Below are 20,207 nucleotides of genomic sequence, written 5' to 3' on the forward strand. Positions count from 1 at the left end.
TCACAAGGAGGATAAGATAGTGATATATCAATCACCACAGGTTTGAGAACTTTTTAGTTGAAAGTTGGTAAGTTCCCTAGCAATAATATGGCCCCACATTATACCTCAACCCGTAATTATTGGCATTTGAGTCCCTATTTATTTCTAATCATTACTATTTTGTCACCAGAAAATTTATTCCTCATCACTAGACTATCCAAAAGTGTTATTATACTACCACTCAGTTGAGATGTAGCAAAGATTTCCACATCTGCAAGCAAGTGCTGGCACTTTACACGCAGTTTCTCTCTCAACAGTCTTGCATAGAAAGCATTATCACCCAAGTAATGCAGATGAAGAAGGTGAAACTCAGAAACTCACTGTGCTCATGAGCAGAGATTTAAGCCCAGTTTTACAGCTGGTACACCTCCCCCATACCATCATTTAATGCCATCACAAAAAATTAGGAACATACTTAACTGATGGAAAATACAGTTCACACTACATGTATATAAATCATTACATCTTCAAAAACATTCAAGAAAATCTAATTTCAAAATTGTTCAATTCGTAGTTATTTGTTTCTGGTTCATCTGCTACTGCTCCCCAACAAAATGAAATTCTATGTGCCTGTCTGTTCCACTGGACTGGAAGATGATTAAAGACAGGATGTGTGTATGATTCATGTACATATTTCCAACCTAGTGGTCTGCCTACCAAACAGTAGAATTTAACAAATGTAGACCTAATTAGAAATAATAAGGACTAAATTTATGGAGTAAAACAGTAGTATTAAGAAGATACCAGGCATGATATCAGTTTATTTCACATATTTTCCTTTTGTCCCTTTTTGTTTATTTGTGAATTAGAGAAAAGCATCCCTTTTAGTGATAAACCATGTTGAGCGGGCCCACTATGCTGAGTGGGCCACGAGGATTCTCTGTGAGCCTAGTTTGAGAAATAATGTTCAAAGATAGAAATAGAATCTAGGTTAACATCCTCCTTCAAGATGTAGTGAGTCTTGTCTCTGGAGGACAAACCAGAGTGAAGGCTTGTTGATCTCTACTTGCTGTTTTGTTTTCTTTTACATGTCATGGTGTGAGTTACTCAAATACATCTCCAGAAATGGCCTTTCACATTCCCGTTTCTTCCACATTCTCATCCCCACCCCCACCACCACCCCAAGAAAGGAGGAAATTAGCTCTTTGGATGACTATCTAATCTCATGTCCCCTGGGACACATTAGGGATTCTCAACGGGGCAACAGTAGTGAATCTGGCTGATGATAGCTGGGTTGAGTAGTTAGTTGACCTACCTGCTGATGAGCTCATCCCCATAGCCATTCATGACTCTAACAGATGTTCGGACTTCACAGAGTTCTATCTTCTTTCCTCAGTCTCCAAAGCCAACCATGATCCCATGGAAATCTGTTAAGGAATGTGGCACACACACAGCTGTAACACGGAGAACAAGGAGAAAGACATTCAGAGGACCTGCTACTGTACAACTTCCTCACACCCAAATCACACTACTGTAGCTGCACATGCCTTTGCTGAGGAAACAGAGTACACAGCTGTATGAGCTGTCTGTGAGAAGAATGAAGAAAGAGGAAGATTTACACTGAGATCAAAATTTGCCCGCCTACATGGAGGGAAATTTTCATTATAGCAAACGATCATGGCGATTCTGAAAGAGCTAAATTGACAGTTGCATAGACCAGTACCCCTTCTTTATCTACAGGAAAAGTATTATCTAAAAAGCTAGTTGTCAAAGCAATTGTTAAAACTTCACTGGAGCAATTCTTTTTTCCTCCAAAGATAAGCAGATAGCTCACACATTCTGGTGCACAGACACCAACTGTTGCATAGAAATTAAAATACAGTTATCAGGCTTTGGTGGCACTAGATGGGAGCTGGTAGACATTCTGCCAAGATGAACTACTGATGTATTTTAATCCCTTAATGATAATTTAATATTATTGCTGAATTTGAATGTATTATTGCATATACAAATATATATATGCTTACACAAATACCTGTTCATTTTGAGTTAAATCTGGAGATCAAAAGCTAAAAAACTCTGTTCAAATCCTAATATCCCCCTCATCCTGGTTAATGATTTTCTAGGTACTTTGCTCTGGCCCAACTAAAAAGAAAGTCATATATTTCCAGATTTTATTTTTATCTTCTAAGAATATTTTCCAAACACACTTATCAGTATTTGTAAACCAAGAAGTAATCATTACACTACTGTAACATGTGATTTAGTAACTGTATGACTGTGAATATTCTATAATCCTAGCTGAATATTTCAGTTTTGATGGATACCATAAGTGAGATATAGACCAACTGCATACATACATCCAGCCAGACGTGTTTAATAAGACAAGAAACTTTTCTCCAACAAAAATGTTTAGGTAGTCTCTTGCTTTGAGGTTAAAGCTCCAATGATTTCCAGTCTTGTTTTTGTCACATCCCAGTGAGTTTCCAGATTTTCAAATTGCATTACAATTTTTTTCAAAGAAAATATGAAATTTGGAAAAGCACTCATGCTTTTCAGTATTAAAAAGGAATATGTAGACTATAGATTTTAGTGGGTAAGGTTTATAAAATCAGACAATTCCTAAAGGTTTAGAAAAAACTGGACAAGAGTCTGAGGGCATGTACCCTTTAAGTCTTCACAACTAAAACCAAAGACCAAAAAAAAAAAAAAAATCCATCAATAGGATTGTTGCTTAGGTCAAACAAAAGCTTATTCTTTTAGGTATAAAATACTTTCGATTCTGATTATTACTCCTAATCCATTCTCCATGTTTCTTTAAGTAGAGCAATTTCCTTTTAAGTGGAAGTAGTTGCATCTTCACATCTATTTGAAAATGCAATTAGATGGAAATATAATACACTACAGCTGGAAAATGAACCATCCATTTTTCCTCTTCCCAGACAAGGTCACATTGCTGAGCACACTCAAGTTAAGCGTGATACAGAAGTTAAGCCATAAATCCAATGAGATGGGAAACTTTGGCACCCAAGCCACAGCAAGGCCCAGTGTCAAAGGGGCTCACACTTGATTCTGTCAGCCTCATTTAAAAACTCTCATTTCTTATTAACAAATAATCCCTCTCTTAGAAAAAAAAATATATAGCATTTTACAGATAAACAAAAGACACTGTCATTTTTAAACTAAAACATATTTAGGGAAAAAAAATGTAAGAGAAACTAATTTGCTACATATGTTTTATACATACAGTACATAAGGGGGTTTCTCCAACGCCATATGGAAAGCATCTGAACTTGTAAGACAATGACCTTCATAAATCACTCTAGGCTCCAACCCCAAATTATGTCTTGTTCCCTCACTCATGGGATAGTCACTATATCTCATATAAATTCATTATGTTATATGTGCACAATAATCTATCTCTACCTTTATAAGGAATGATGTCATAACACACAGGCAAGGTTTTTTACAAAAGGGAACAAGTTCCCCCACCAGATGGGCCAACATACAATACTGCTTCTACAAACACAATATGTTCCATAATGCAAAGTTATTCACTTTGCTCAAAGGAAATACAAATTAATGGAGAAAGAAATGAGCAATCTAAGAACAAAATTTTTCTGAGCCTTCCTAGTTTCCTCTTATTCTGAGGTGAATGTAAAATAAAATACTGTGTATCATTTCACATACTTTGCTTTTACCTATTGCCCATGGATATTCATTAAAAGGGAACCTATGTTCTCCATAGTAATTTCTGTGCATATTGAATCACTAGCTATGGTACTAACAGATTTTTCTCTAGGTAAATGTCTTGCCATGACAAAGGCAAGAACTTAAATTAATTTAAAGTTTAAAGGAACAGCAAGTTTTTGCCTCCAACTGATGGAAGAGAAAAAGAAAATAGGTCTTCTCTACCCTCCAGCCTCTTTTCCCATAGAAAGTTGCCTTTTACCAACTTCCTTTTTGATTAAATCTTTCTTCCATTAGTTGAAGAATGCAGGTTTATCTGTTCCCTTATTCAGGTCCAATCTCTTGGAGAAATAAGTACTAAGTTAAGACAAATACAACTTCGTTCTTCTTCTTTAAGAATTAAGAATATTAAATCCATAATCTGAGATGAAAACTATAGGAACCATGTGTAAACCTATAAAAGGACTACTTTTCAGTCCTTTTAATAGTCTCATTCTCCATTATTCTAGCTCTCTCTGTTACTCTAGACCAGAGATCAAGCACGTATCTTAAATCCATGAAGAGGACAGGCCTAAGGCCACAAATACACCTCCTGAATGAAAAAAGTTAACATTAATGGCTAGAATGGGGAGCTATTATGACAATGACAACGTGGAGAAATGATGCCCCACATAAAGAAGGCAGCTCTAAAACACTGTCCAAGTTAGAATTGCTTTGGGGGTGGAAAAAACACTGTATGTGCCAACCATGCACAAGTTGAAATATTATGTCTATGGGCTTGTTCAGGCCCACAAAACAAAAGTGTATGCCCTGAGTTAGAAAGCCATATTTGCTGAAGGAAGAAAGTATAGCTGGCAACACAAGATCCCAATTAACTGATCATTAAATAATGCTAGATGTTGTTACAAATATCTAAAAAGATCAATAATGACAAGGCAGTGGACTATAATAGCATAAAAATATGAATAATTTTTACCTTTAGTATTCAATTTTTCCATGAGAATATCAGGACTAAAATATTTAATACTAAATTCATGGTTAGATTTATCATCTACTGTTTTTAAATATTAGATTAAGACCTTTAGAACCCCTAATTACAGAAAAGATCCTGAAAAGTCTGCAAACTCATATGATTACACACACAGAGTACTAAATGTAAGGAAATGCCATGCAATCTGATTTTATTTTTTTACTGTTATAATTTTGCTGGTTCTATTAAAAAATCAAAATTCTAAAAAATAAATGTTCTTAATGCCCTTGTTTTGTTCAATCACTTGCCAGAAATTCAGTACTATTAGGAAGAAACAAATCTGCACACAAATGCTATATTAAAAATCTTACAAAGATTCCGGCCCTATTAGAGGAATTTAATAGTATAATTACATTATATCACAGAATATCATCATTTCTTTTTGAATAACTTTCTTTTAATCACTGGGTATACATTTATAAGATCAGGTCATTCAATGTATATAGCTACACATATTTTCATAAATATTGCCATATTTTACTTTACTTTCACAAATTGCTACCACTTTTAAACATTTGATAAAATTACTGCATCTTTCTCCATTAGAGTCATTAGGGAGTAATGGGGTTAAGAATTATTACAACTTCATCGTAAATAACTAGAAAGTTAGACAAAATAGTAAAACAACTGTTTTCAAACAAGGATGACAATGTAGGATTCTAATTCCTTAGAAAAGGGAAATAAAGGAGGTGATCTTACAATTTTCCATATTTTGCCTGGGGACAGTTTTCAGACCATAGACTAGGATGGCAAAATGCAAACAGGGCCTCAGAGTCTTCCTGAATTAAGGAGACAAATCAGAGTTCAGAGAAGCTAAAGTATCTAAAATGTAGAGGACAGAATAGAGAAATTTAAAAGTTCTAGAAATCTAAATAAGAGTTCCCTAAGACTTTGTCTGAGTAACACATTTTTGTGCCTACCAGACTGATAGTCATCATGAAGAATTCTGCAATTCAAAGTGAAGAGACCTCATTACATACATGGGAACTGAGTAGACATCCCAAAGATTATACCTCAGTAAGTTCAGTTCAGTCACTCAGTTGTGTCTGACTCTTTGCGACCCCATGAATTGCAGCACGTCAGGCCTCTCTGTCCATCACCAACTCCCGGAGTCTACCCAAACCCATGTCCATCGAGTCGGTGATGCCATCCAACCATCTCATCCTCTGTCGTCCCCTTCTCCTCCTGCCCCTAATCCTACCCAGCATTAGGGTCTTTTCCAATGAGTCAACTCTTCACATGAGGTGGCCAAAGTATTGGAGTTTCAGCTTCAACATCAGTCCTTCCAATGAACACTCAGGATTGAACTCCTTTAGGATGGACTGGTTGGATCTCCTCGCAGTCCAAGGGACTCTCAAGAGTCTTCTCCAACATCACTGTTCAAAAGCATCAATTCTGCGGCGCTCAGCTTTCTTCACCGTCCAACTCTCACATCCATACATGACCACTGGAAAAACCATATCCTTGACTAGACAGACCTTTGTTGGCAAAGTAATGTCTCTGCTTTTAAATATGCTATCTAAGTTGGCCATAACCTTCCTTCCAAGGAGTAAGCGTCTTTTAATTTCATGGCTGCAATCACCATCTGCAGTGATTCTGGAGCCCAAAAAAATAAAGTCTGGCATTGTTTCCACTGTTTCCCCATCTATTTCCCATGAAGTGATAGGACCAGATGCCATCATCTTCATTTTCTGAATGTTGAGCTTTAAGCCAACTTTTTCACTCTCCTCTTTAACTTTCATCAAGAGGCTCTTTAGTTCTTCTTCACTTTCTGCCATAAGGGTGGTGTCATCCGCATATCTGAGGTTATTGATATTTCTCCTGGCAATCTTGATTCCAGCTTGTGTTTCTTCTAGCCCAGCGTTTCTCATGATGTACTCTGCATAGAAGTTAAATAAGCAGGGTGACAATATACAGCCTTGACATACTCCTTTTCCTATTTGGAACCAGTCTGTTGTTCCATGTCCAGTTTTGTTGCTTCCTGACCTGCATACAGGTTTCTCAAGAGACAGGTCAGATGGTCTGGTATTCCCATCTCTTTCAGAATTTTCCACAATTTATTGTGATCCACACAGTCAAAGGCTTTGGCATAGTCAATAAAGCAGAAATAGATGTTTTTCTGGAACTCTCTTGCTTTTTCGATGATCCAGCAGATATTGGCAATTTGATCTCTGGTTCCTCTGCCTTTTCTAAAACCAGCTTGAACATCTGGAAGTAGAAGGGCTTAACTAGCCACAGAATAAAGTCTACTTCATATATGCCCTAAAGACTTTAAAAGCAACCCTTGAAAGAATCAACGTAATCCACAGGTATCCTAACTGTCAGCCAGAACAAAGTCCAACAGTATTTAAAGACCACAGAATGGTCATCATTAAAATATCTAAAAATAACAAATGCTGGAGAGGGTGAGGAGAAAAGGGAATCGTCCTATGTTCTTGGTAGGAATGTAAACTGGTGCAGCCACTGTGGGTACTAGTGTGGAGCTTCCTCAAAAAACTAAAAACAGAGTTGCCGTATGATCCAGCAATCCCACTCCTAGGCATATGTCCAGACAAAATTATAATTTGAAAATATGAAGGCACCCCAATATTCATAGCAGTATTATTTACAATAGCCAAAACACAGAAACAACCTAAATGTCCATCAACAGATGAATGAATAAAGATGTGACTTTATTATGTGACTTTATGATGTGACTTTATTATGTGACTTTAAGATGTGACTTTATGAATAAAGATGGTTAAGAATTGATTACTTAACCACCAAAAATGAAATAATGCCATATGCAGCAACAGGGATGGACCTATAGATTATCATAAGCAAAGTCAGAAAGATAAAAACAAATATCATATGAAGTGGAATCTAAAATATGACACAAATCAACATATCTACAAAATAAAAATAGACTCACAGAGAACAGACCTGTGGTTGCCAAGGGAGGAGGAGGGTGGGGGAGGGAAGGATTGGAAGTTTGGGATTAGCATAGGCAAATTTATATATAGTATGGATAAACAACAGGGTTATATTGTATAACACAGGGAACTATATTCAATATTCCATGATAAACCATAATAGAAAAGAATATGAACATATATAGGCATATATATATAACTGAATCACTGCTACATAGAAGAAATTAACACTGTTAATCAACTATAGTTCAATAAAAAATATTTAAAGGTCACAAGAAAATTAAGCAGTCAACAACAAGATTTCACAATGTCTGGCATCCAAGAAAAACATTTTTAGATGTGGAAAAAGAATTTCTAGACATATGAAAAAATCAACAGAAACATAAACAGACATGAAAGAATTAGCAAACACAGTTAAAATGGCTAGTTTCAATATGTTCAAAGATTTAAAAGAAATTACGGCTACAATAAGCAAACAAATGAAACATGAATAGAACTTCTAAATATAAAAAATACAGTATCTAAAATAAAAATAGACATAGTTGAACAAAACATGAATGAACTTGAATGAAACAATAGAAACTATCCAAGTGAAATCCACAGAGGAAAAAAGACTAGAAAAGAAAGGTATGGGGAAAGCCATAGTTACCCGAGTGACAATATCAACTGTTCTAACCTATGTATAACCAGAAACACAATTATACAACAAAGTAGGAGAAGGGTGGAATAGATGAGAAACTAATGGCTATACACTTTTTTCTAATTTAATGAAATCTAGAAATGAAAAATTTCTAGAACTCAACAACTCCTAAACAGGATAAGCACAAAGAAAACCACCAAGCCACAAAATCAAATTGTTGAAAAGCAGACATAAAGAGACAATCTTAAAGCAGCAGGGGAGAAAGGGGCATATTACATACAGAGAATCAAAAATTAAAATAATTACAGAATTCTTGTTGCAAACTATACAAGCTAGAAAACAATAGAAAGGCATCTTTAAAGTGCAGAGCCAGGGCAGGTGGTAGATTCAACACAGAATCCTATACTCAGCAAAGTCATTTGAGAGAACTTCTTGCTAGTGAACGTTCACTGCAAGTAATTGTTAAAGGAAGTTTTTCAGGCAAAAGGAAGATGATATCAGATAGAAACTCATGTCTGTGTAAGTGAATGAAGGACACCAGAAATGATAAATATGTAAGTATAAAAAAACACTCCTCTCATCTTAAAAAATTTCCTTAAAAGTTAAAGTGATTATTTAATAAAAAATTATGTATTGTGTTGTTTATAAGATATATGGAAATAAAATTATTAGAATAGTAGCACAAAGGATAGGAAGGGAAATAAAATACTTGGAGATACTGCAGGTTCAGTTCCAGACTATTGCAAAAAGCAGATACTGCAATAAAGTGACTTACATGAATTTTTTAATTTCCTACTGCATATAAAAGTTATGTTTTCACTATATTGTAGTATGTTATGTGTGCAAAACTATTATGTCTGCAAAAGAGAATGCACATACTTTAAAATATTTTAGTGTTAAAAAAATGCTAACCATCATCTGAGCCTTCAATGAGTCGTAATCATCTTGCAATAATAACATCAAAGATCATTAGTCACACGATAACAAATATACTAATGAAAAGTTTGAAAATTCTGAGAATTACCAAAACATGGTACAGAGACACAAAGTAACCAAATGCTACTGGAAAATTACACCAATATACTTGCTTGAAGCAGGGCTATCACAAACCATCAATTTGCTTTAACAAATACAGGCATTATCTACAAAGTACAATAAAGCAAGGTGAAATAAAATGAGATATGCCTACATACAGTTATAAGCTTCCTGCATAATATATAAATTGATTTAGTATTTTTGAAGGAAAACTAATAAGTTAAAGATGTCTATTATAAATCTGAGAGAAAGTGCTTTAAAAAAATCAAGATACAGTTAATATGAAAATGGGAATTAAAACAAATAGAGTATTAAAAACATGGAATAATCAAAAATCAAAAGAGGGAAGTAATAAAGAACATATGGAGATGAAATATACAGAAAACAAACAGCAAGGTGGATAACTTAAGCCAAATTATATTAATAATTACATTAAATTTAAATAATCTTAAACCTTCTAATTAAAAGACAAAGATGATCAGACTGGATAAAACAGAAAGAATTGGCTGTATGCTATCTCCTAGAAACTCGCTATAAACATAAAAATACAACCATTCTAGAAAAAATTAAAGGATGGAAAATGATATAAAATGCTGATGCTACTCATAAGAAAACTGCAGTAGCTCTATTAATATCAGACAAAATTGACTTCACAAGAAGGAATGTTACTAGGGGTAAGGGGGAGCATTTTATTATGATAAAGGAGCCAATTCATCTAGAACATATAACACTTCATAAAAGAAATAGAAAGTCAGTAGAGATACAAATGACAGCTACTTTCATTTACAATTTTCTTACCTGTCATTTATTCTAAAGATGGAGAAGCTCTATACAGTCAGCAAAAACAAGACCAGGAGCTGACTGTGGATCAGATCATGAAACCCTTACTGCCAAATTCAGACTGAAATTGAAGAAAGTGGAGAAAACCACTAGACCATTCAGGTATGACCTAAATCAAATTCCTTATACAGTAGAAGTGAGAAATACAGTAGAAAAACAGTAGAAGTGAGAAACAGATTTAAAGGACTAGATCTGATAGAATACCTGATGAACTATGGATGGAGGTTCATGACATTGTACACGAGACAGGAATCAAGACCATCCCCAAGAAAAAGAAATGCAAAAAAGCAAAAGGGCTGTCGGAGGAGGCCTTACAAATAGCTGTGAAAAGATGGGAAGCGAAAAGCAAAGGAGAAAAGGAAAGATATACCCATTTCAATGCAGAGTTCCAAAGAATAGCAAGAAGAGATAAAAAAGCCTTCCTCAGTGATAAATGCAAAGAAATAGAGGAAAACAACAGAATGGGAAAGACTAGAGATCTTTTCAAGAAAATTAGAGATACCAAGGGAACATTTCATGCAAAGATGGGCTCAATAAAGGACAGAAATGATAGGGACCTAACAGAAGCAGAAGATATTAAGAAGAGATGGCAAGAATACACAGAAGAATTCTACCAAAGAGTTCTTCACGACCCAGATAATCACGATGGTGTGATCACTCACCTAGAGCCAGACATCCTGGAATGTGAAGTCAAGTGGGCCTTAGGAAGCATCACTAATAACAAAGCTAGTGGAGGTGATGGAATTCCAGTTGAGCTATTTCAAATCCTGAAAGATGACACTGTGAAAGTGCTGCACTCAATATGCCAGCAAATCTGGAAAACTCAGCAGTGGCCACAGGACTGGAAAAGGTCAGTTATCATTCTAATCCCAAAGAAAGGCAATGCCAAAGAATGCTCAAACTACCACACAATTGCACTCATCTCACACGCTAGTAAAGTAATGCTTAAAATTCTCCAAGCCAGGCTTCAGCAATACATGAACCGTGAAATTCTAGATGTTCAAGCTGGTTTTAGAAAGGCAGAGGAACCAGAGATCAAATTGCCAACATCCACCGGATCATCGAAAAAGCAAACGAGTATCAGAAAAACATCTATTTCTGCTGTATTGACTATGCCAAAGCCTTTGACTGTGTGGATCACAATAAACTGTGGAAAATTCTGAAAGAGATCGCAATACCAGACCACCTGACCTGTCTCTTGAGAAACCTGTATGCAGGTTAGGAAGCAACAGTTAGAATTGGACATGGAACAACAGACTGGTTCCAAATAGGAAAAGGAGTCCATCAAGGCTGTATATTGTCACCCTGCTTATTTAACTTCTATGCAGAGTACATCATGAGAAACGCTGGGCTAGAAGAAGCACAAGCTGGAATCAAGATTGCCAGGAGAAATATCAATAACCTCAGATATGCAGATGACACCACCCTTATGGCAGAAAGTGAAGAAGAACTAAAGAGCCTCTTGATGAAAGTTAAAGAGGAGAGGGAAAAGTTGGCTTAAAGCTCAATGTTCAGAAAACTAAGATCATGGCATCTGGTCCCATCACTTCATTGCAAATAAATGGGGAAACAGTAGAAACAGTGTCAGACTTTATTTTGGGGGGCTCCAGAATCACTGCTGATGGTGACTGCAGCCATGAAATTAAAAGACACTTACTCCTTGGAAGGAAGGTTATGGCCAACCTAGATAGCATATTTAAAAGCAGAGACATTACTTTGCCAACAAAAGTCCGTCTAGTCAAGGCTATGGTTTTTCCAGTGGTCATGTATGGATGTGAGAGTTGGATGGTTAAGAAAGCTGAGCGCCGAAGTATTGATGCTTTTGAACAGTGGTGTTGGAGAAGACTCTTGAGAGTCCCTTGGACTGCAAGGAGATCCAATCAATCCATCCTAAAAGACATCAATCCTGGGTGTTCATTGGAAGGTCTGATGTTGAAGCTGAAACTCCAATACTTTGGCCACCTCATGCGAAGGGTTGACTCATTGGAAAAGACCCTAATGCTGGGTAGGATTGGGGGCGGGAGGAGAAGGGGACGACAGAGGATGAGATGGTTGGATGGCATCACCGACTCGATGGACATGGGTTTGGGTAGACTCCGGGAGTTGGTGATGGACAGGGAGGCCTGGCGTGCTGCAATTCATGGGGTCGCAAAGAGTCGGACACGACTGAGCGACTGAACTGAACTGAACTGAACTGATATATAATATTAAAAAGCAGAGACATTACTTTGCCAACAAAGGTCTGTCTAGTCAAGGCTATGGTTTTTCCAGTGGTCATGTATGGATGTGTGAGTTGGACTATAAAGAAAGCTGAGCACCGATGCTTTTGAACTGTGGTGTTGGAGAAGACTCTTGAGAGTCCCTTGGACTGCAAGGAGATCCAACCAGTCCATCCTAGAGGAGATCAGTCCTGGGTGTTCATTGGAAGGACTGATGTTGAAGCTGAAACTCCAATACTTTGGCCACCTCATGTGAAGAGCTGACTCATCTGAAAAGTTCCTGATGCTGGGAAAGATTGAGGGCAGGAGGAGAAGGGGATGACAAAGGATGAAATGGTTGGATGGCATCACCGACTCAATGGACATGGGTTTGGGTAGACTCTGGGAGTTGGTGATGGACTGGGAGGCCTGGCATGCTGTGGTTCATGGGGTGACAAAAAGTCGCATATGACTGAATGACTGAACTGAACTGAACTTCAGCCATCTCCTTTGCTTTAGTAGTTATCTCCCTCACTGTCCTGTTTCTCCCATTGCTAACTTATGTCTTTTTAGTCCATTTAGTCAAAAACAAGTTCAGGACTTTTCCATCCTAAAATAAACATTTTTCTTCTTTGATCCTACTTTTTTTTTTTTAATCTGAGGCCCTTTATCCTCCCTTTCCCTTCATAATCAAGTTTTCTTAGAGTAGCCTGGGACTTCTGGAGGTCCTCTAGTGTCTATTCAGACAAAAGCAGACCCTTCCATCACACACTCAGCAGTGGCAGCAGCAGTGACTGTTACTGCAGCATTAGCTGCTGGAATCAAGATTGCCAGAAGAATTATCAATAACCTTAGATATGCAGAAGGCACCACTCTTATGGCAGAAAGTGAAGAAGAACTAAAATGCCTCCTGATGAAAGTGAAACAGAAGAGTGAAAAAGCTGGCTTAAAACTCTACACTCAAAAAATGAAGATCATGACATCCGGTCCCATCACTTCATGGCAAATAGATGGAGAAACAATGGAAACAGTGACAGAGTTTATTTTCTTGGGCTCCAAAATCATTGTGGATGGTGACAGTAGCCATTATATTAAAAGACACTTGATCCTTGGAAAAGAAGCAATGACAAACCTAGACAATTGTATTAAAAAGCAGAGACATTACTTTGCTTACAAAGGTCTGTATAGTCAAGGCTATGGTTTTCCTAGTAGTCATGTATGGATGGAGAGTTGGACAATAAAAAAGACTGAGTGCCGAAGAATTGATGCCTTCGAACTGTAGTGCTGGAGAAGACTCTTTGGTGTCCCCTGGACTTCAAGGAGATCAAACCAATCAATCCTAAAGGAAATCCATCACGAATATTCATTGGAAAGACTGATGCTGAAGCTGAAGGTCCAATACCTTGGCCACCTGATGCGAAGAGCTGACTCATTCGAAAAGACCCTGATGCTGGGAAAGATTGATGGCAGGAGGAGAAGGGGATGACAGAGGATGAGATGGTTGGATGGCATCACTGACTCAATGGACATGAGTTTGAGTAAACTCCAGGAGATGGCAAAGGACAGGAAAGCAAGGTGTGCTGCAGTCCATAGGGTCTCAAAGAGTCGGACATGACTGAGCAACTGAATAACAACAGCTGCTGAGAAGGACAAAGCGCTTCCCTTCTGATGAGACTAACTCTGGTTCCTATTAGCTGCAGATGTGCTCTGCTGGTTCACTCTCCTTTGTTCAAAATTTAAATGAATACTTATACAATCATAACAACTGAAAATTTGGTTACAATTTTAAGTCTAGAAGCTTTACTAACTTATTGCTACTTAGGGGACCATCTAAGGAGAATTTCTTATCTGGGACTTCAACCAGGAAAAAAATTAAATCCCAGGTCCAGAAGCATATTTCCAGGATTTCACCCAACAAAACTCTTCACTTTTAGATCTTCACCAAAACTATTTCCTTGCTCACACCCCAACTACTTTTCATGGAAACCACTTTCACATTTCAGTAGTGGACTCTTAATTGTTAAAGTCAATGACTGATTTTCAGTCTTCATTCTACTAGACCCCCTTCATAAGTCTCAAACCATCTAATTCTAAAAACACACACCTCCATTAGCAGAAGTAGACTGATCACAAAGATAGCAAAGCATAAGCTTCAAGGTCCTCCAACTACAGAGGAGTAGCATGCTGGGAGGAGCCCTCATAAGTTTTTCACATGATCATATGTTTTCCTACTTGAAAAAGTGAGCTATTTAACTTCAATTAAGATTACGGTCTCTAGCCACACTGACTCCCCCTCCAAAACATCCCCCTCATATTAGGTGGCATTTGAATAACCAAAGACATTTGGGGGATCCAGCTAATGAGAAATTCAGTTGGAAACATATTTTGTTTAGGTTTAGAAGGATGTATTTTTGTGGTTGGCAATCAGTTTAAGGTATAATTAGTTACTAATACCGACTTCATAGACTAGTAAATGGTAGGGATAGGATTCAAACCAAAGATTATCTGACTCTAATGTTAATCTTAACCAAACAGAATATTACTTTTCAATTTTTTTGTGATCCATCTTCAGGTCCCTTATTCTTTAATATAGTTTTCCTCCTGCTTCTCATCAGAATCTGATAGTCTGTTCTCAGACACATGCTAAAATGTGATAGTTTTTCCCTCATCTTTTCCAGGCCTCAACACAATCTTCCAGTTTTATCACCCACTGCCATCCCACACGTTCACTACACTCTATCCAAATTCATCCCCTATCTTTGCCAGGCCACATCTTTGCTCATGTTCTTACCCTAGCCTGAAATGTCCTTGTTCAATCACATCTGTACTAATTTTTTTTCAATTTCCTGCTGATTTAACAGGAAAAATTAATTTCAAGGAAAATAACATAGAATAATATGCCACTACAATGAGGAAAACTTTGACAACCAACTGGTAAATGTATGTTAATTCAAGCAGTTTAAGATTGGTATTTGTTCATGTTATTCATTGCTGTGTAACAAATCATCTTAAAACTTACTAGTACAAAACAGATTTTTAATGTGGATTAGAACCATGAACTGGCACAGCAAGGATGTCTGCTCTCTGTTCCACTATATGTGGGAGCTCAGATAGAAAGGTTCAAGTGGCAGGGGCTAGAATTATCTGTGGGCTCCTTTATTCTATGTCTACCACATAAGATGGGATGATTTCAAAACAGGACTCATCTGAGATTGCCAAAGAGCCCATACACTGCTTCACCACATGTCTTTTGAGTTTCCCCAGAGCACAGTGCCTTCTCTGTAATCAGATTCCTAACACTGAGGGATAGGACTCCAATATCAAGTATTCCTGTAACCCAGCAGGGAAGTGCATGACCTTTTTTGACCCAGTGGCAGAAGTGACATAGCTTCATTTTCACTGTACATTACTGAATAAAACAGATACAAAAGCCTGCCCCAATTCAAAAGGAAGGGACATATAACTCTACCTCTAAATGGGAGATGAGATAAAGAACGTGTGCCCATGTTTTGAAATTGCCACAGCAGCTACATAGGAATACTTTAAACGCCCTGATATCTTCATGATCACATGTGAAATAAACTTTACATGTGAAAGACTTTCTCCCAAATTTAATAATTCTAAAAATGTATTTGCCACTACCAATAATAATAAACTGAAACTCATAATAAACACCTCTAAAAGTAAATCAATGATAAATCATTGAAAATAAAAATTGAGCTTTTATTAACCATCTTAAAGGGAAGACCAAATTATTTTCTTCTCATTCTAGAGAGAGGAGGCAATCAAATATTGTACAGTAAAGAAAGTATAAGGAAAATAGAGGGGTTCAGTTCAGTTCAGTTGCTCAGTCGTGTCCGACTCTTTGCAACCCCATGAATTGCAGCACGCCAGGCCTCCCTGTCCATCACCAACTCCTGGAGTCCACCCAAACCCACATCCATCGAGTTGGTGATGCCATCCAACCATCTCATCCTCTGTCGTCCCCTTCTCCTCCTGCCCCCAATCCTACCCAGCATTAGGGTCTTTTCCAATGTGTCACCTCTTCACATGAGGTGGCCAAAGTATTGGAGTTTCAGCTTCAACATCAGTCCTTCCAATGAACACCCAGGACTGATGTCTTTTAGGATGGATTGATTGGATCTCCTTGCAGTCCAAGGGACTCTCAAGAGTCTTCTCCAACACCACAGTTCAAAAGCATCAATTCTGCAGTGCTCAGCTTTCTTCCCCGTCCAACTCTCAATCCACACATGACCACTGGAAAAACCATAGCCTTGACTAGATGGACTTTTGTTGGCAAAGTAATGTCTCTGCTTTTAAATATGCTATCTAGGTTGGCCATAACCTTCCTTCCAAGGAGTAAGTGTCTTTTAATTTCATGGCTGCAATCACCATCTGCAGTGATTTTGGAGCCCAAAAAAATAAAGTCTGACACTGTTTCTACTGTTTCCCCATCTACTTCCCATGAAGTGATGGGACCAGATGCCATGATCTTAATTTTCTGAACATTGAGCTTTAAGCGAACTTTTTCACTCTCCTCTTTCACTTTCATCAAGAGGCTCTTTAGTTCTTCTTCACTTTCTGCCATAAGGGTGGTGTCATCTGCATATCTGAGGTTATTGATCTTTCTCCCAGCAATCTTGATTCCAGCTTGCGTTTCCTCCAGCCCAGCGTTTCTCATGATGTACTCTGCATAGAAGTTAAATAAGCAGGGTGACAATATACAGCCTTGATGGACTCCTTTTTCTATTTGGAACCAGTCTGTTGTTCCATGTCCAGTTCTAACTGTTGCTTCCTGACCTGCTATACAGGTTTCTCAAGAGACAGGTCAGGTGGTCTGCTATTCCCATCTCTTTCAGAATTTTCCACAGTTTATTGTGATCCACACAGTCAAACGCTTTGGCATAGTCAATAAAGCAGAAATAGATGTTTTTCTGGAACTCTCTTGCTTTTTCGATGATCCAGCGGATATTGGCAATTTGATCTCTGGTTCCTCTGCCTTTTCTAAAACCAGCTTGAACATCTGGAAGTTCACGGTTCACGTATTGCTGAAGCCTGGCTTGGAGAATTTTGAGCATTACTTTACTAGCATGTGAGATGAGTGCAATTGTGTGGTAGTTTGAGCATTCTTTGGCATTGCCTTTCTTTGGGATTGGAACGAAAACTGACCTTTTCCAGTCCCGTGGCCCTGTTGAGTTTTCCAAATTTGCTGGCATATTGAGTGCAGCACTTTCACAGCATCACCTTTGAGGATCTGAAATAGCTCAACTGGAATTCCATCACCTCGACTAGCTTTGTTCGTAGTGATGCTTTCTAAGGCCCACTTGACTTCACATTCCAGGATGTCTGGCTCTAGGTGAGTGATCACACCATCATGATTATCTGGGTCGTGAGGATCTTTTTTGTACAGTTCTTCTGTGTATTCTTGCCACCTCTTCTTAATATCTTCTGCTTCTGTTAGGTCCATACCATTTCTGTCCTTTATCGAGCCTATTTTTGCATGAAATGTTCCTTTGGTATCTAGAGGTGTTAATAATTTACTAATAAAAATGTCATATTCTTTGCTAGACATTATGATGTTCTTGGTACTTCTCTTTATAAATAAACATCTACTTTGTACCTAATTTGTATTAGTAATTAAATAAGCTTCAATTATATATAACTGAATAAACTTCAGGCTCCTCAGAATCTGTATCTTCCAGATTTTGTATTTCCATGATATTAATATCACTCTCTTTTTAGCTTTTCCCACCTCTGTGGCAATGTCTGCTTACTCTACATTCCTCTCCCTCTACCCTCCTTATTAATATTGGTAACCCTCAGGATTCTGAAGGAGACCCTTACCACCTTTTCCAACAACCCATTGCTAGCAATCTCATGCTATTATTCAAACTACCCTCTGTAAGCTAAAAGGCTCCTAAATGTACATACAGTTGGTACATTAACCAAGCAGCATTCCTGGGGTATAATCCTGTCACAGCTTTATGTTGGCATCCCCTGTCCCCTTAAACCTTCTCTGTGGGTGGTGATAGCCCTTACCCTGCCTCTGATGGGAGCTTCAAGTCCTCAAGATTTTTTAGATCACATGATGAAGATTCAGAAATTAAGAATCTCAGACCAATCGAACTCAGAACTCCAAACTTGATCTTACTTTGAAACTATCCCTCTCTCCCCACCTGGGGACGGCTATACATCCGTCATTTGATCTAGAAAAACAGGGCCTTTTTTGTCCTTTCCCAGCAGAGTATGTCCCAGTAGGGGCTAGAGGGATAGGAAATGCAATGACATCTGTCACTGTAAAGGTTTCTCATTACCCCTTGGACCTGGCAGATGCTCACAGTGGACTCTCTCTCATGTGTACTTTGGTGACTTCTTCCAACATTTCTGTTAGGTCTTGCAAACTTCACTCTTGTAATCATAGGCAATGCCTGTCCTTCACATGGCTGCCCTGGACATCCTTGGCTTCGGTCTCCACAGCCTCTTAGTAGGAAGCCATTATCCCAAGAGCCTGCTCTCTTGGTCAGGATTTCTTTCCAAAACACCCTAGGCTGCCTTTTCCTACTAAAGGTTACATGTTACCATACCGGGAATACCTCCGACCCTCCATCAGAGGGAAATGCAGTGCCCAAATGGCTGGTGGATATGAGCTATTCTAACTTTCTCAAGTTCATGTCAATCACCGCATCCCTAAGTTCCCCATTTTCTGGGCACTAACAGAAGCTCTCCATGTGGTCCCAGTGAAGCTCCTCTCGCTGTATATTTAGTTTAGAAGTAGCTCCCATCCCCAACTACAACACTAGGTAGAGGAGCAAGAAGGGGAAATTTATGTTACAGCTCTTCCCCCAAAAAATCCTTCCCTCGTAAAAATTCTGCTTTCACTTTCTGAATCTTTTACATATCTTTGAAGTTTGGGCATATGGTCTGCTGCTGCTGCTGCTAAGTCGCTTCAGTTGTGTCTGACTCTGTGCGACCCCATAGATGGCAGCCCACCAGGCTCCCCCGTCCCTGGGATTCTCCAGGCAAGAACACTGGAGTGGGTTGCCATTTCCTTCTCCAGTGCATGAAAGTGAAAAGTGAAAGTGAAGTCGCTCAGTCGTGTCCGACTCTGCGCGACCCCATGGACCGCAGCCTGCCAGGCTCCTTCCTCCATGGGATTTTCCAAGCAAGAATACTGGAGTGGGTTGCCATCGCATTTGGTCTAGCACCCTTTTGGAACGCAACATGTTCACTATCATGATTCATCTTCAGCTGAAAGTTAAGAATATACTGCAGAGTTCAAAACTAAACTCAATTCCTAACTTGTTTGCCCTACCATGTTCCCTCAGTTAGTAGCCCAGTCTAGAAACCTCGATCATGATAAAAGCCCCTGCACCACCAAAACTCAATGCTTACATGTCAGAAATGCAAACATTTGCACACTTTTTCCTTGCTTTGGAATTAGGAACCAATATCCTCTCATTTGGACTATTGCAAACAACTTGGGCTCCCTCTTTAGTCCATGACCTTTGGACAAAAAGATTAAAAACGCAAACCTGCACTCAAGGATTTCACATGCTAGTAAAGAAAATGATAATCTAACACTCACAATATATTATCATCTTATAAAATTTGAGGGCAGGACTTTTGTCTATTTTGCTCACTACTCTATATCCAAGACTTAAAAAGACCTGGTACATAATAAAAATGAAATAAATGAAGTAAACTGGCATTTGGACATGGATGCTATCAGAGCACACAGTCAAGGCTTGTACATGAGATCTCACAATGAGACAGAAACCAAAGAATGAAATGCTTCAGCTGGGTCTGAGTATAAGCTTCCATTCCTGGCCAAGCAAATAGAATATACAAAGGCAAAGAAATTGGGAAACTGCAAACAGTTCAGT

General features: G+C 38.2%; 1 protein-coding gene across 2 annotated transcripts in view; it reads right to left on the minus strand.

Annotated features, from left to right (window-relative positions):
• The window catches only part of DKK2 (dickkopf Wnt signaling pathway inhibitor 2), a 610,668-nt gene that overhangs the window by 469,295 nt on the left and 121,166 nt on the right, over positions 1 to 20,207 (minus strand). For both annotated transcript variants that reach the window (XM_081484648.1, XM_081484660.1), the window contains one exon: positions 1,295 to 1,406. The gene's annotated coding sequence lies outside the window, so the exon portion shown is untranslated. The remainder of the gene's footprint in view (positions 1 to 1,294; positions 1,407 to 20,207) is intronic.

The sequence above is a fragment of the Giraffa tippelskirchi genome, chromosome 1 (assembly GCF_054371585.1).
Source record: "Giraffa tippelskirchi isolate mGirTip1 chromosome 1, T2T-mGirTip1v1.2.pri, whole genome shotgun sequence".
Classification (NCBI taxonomy): domain Eukaryota; kingdom Metazoa; phylum Chordata; class Mammalia; order Artiodactyla; family Giraffidae; genus Giraffa; species Giraffa tippelskirchi.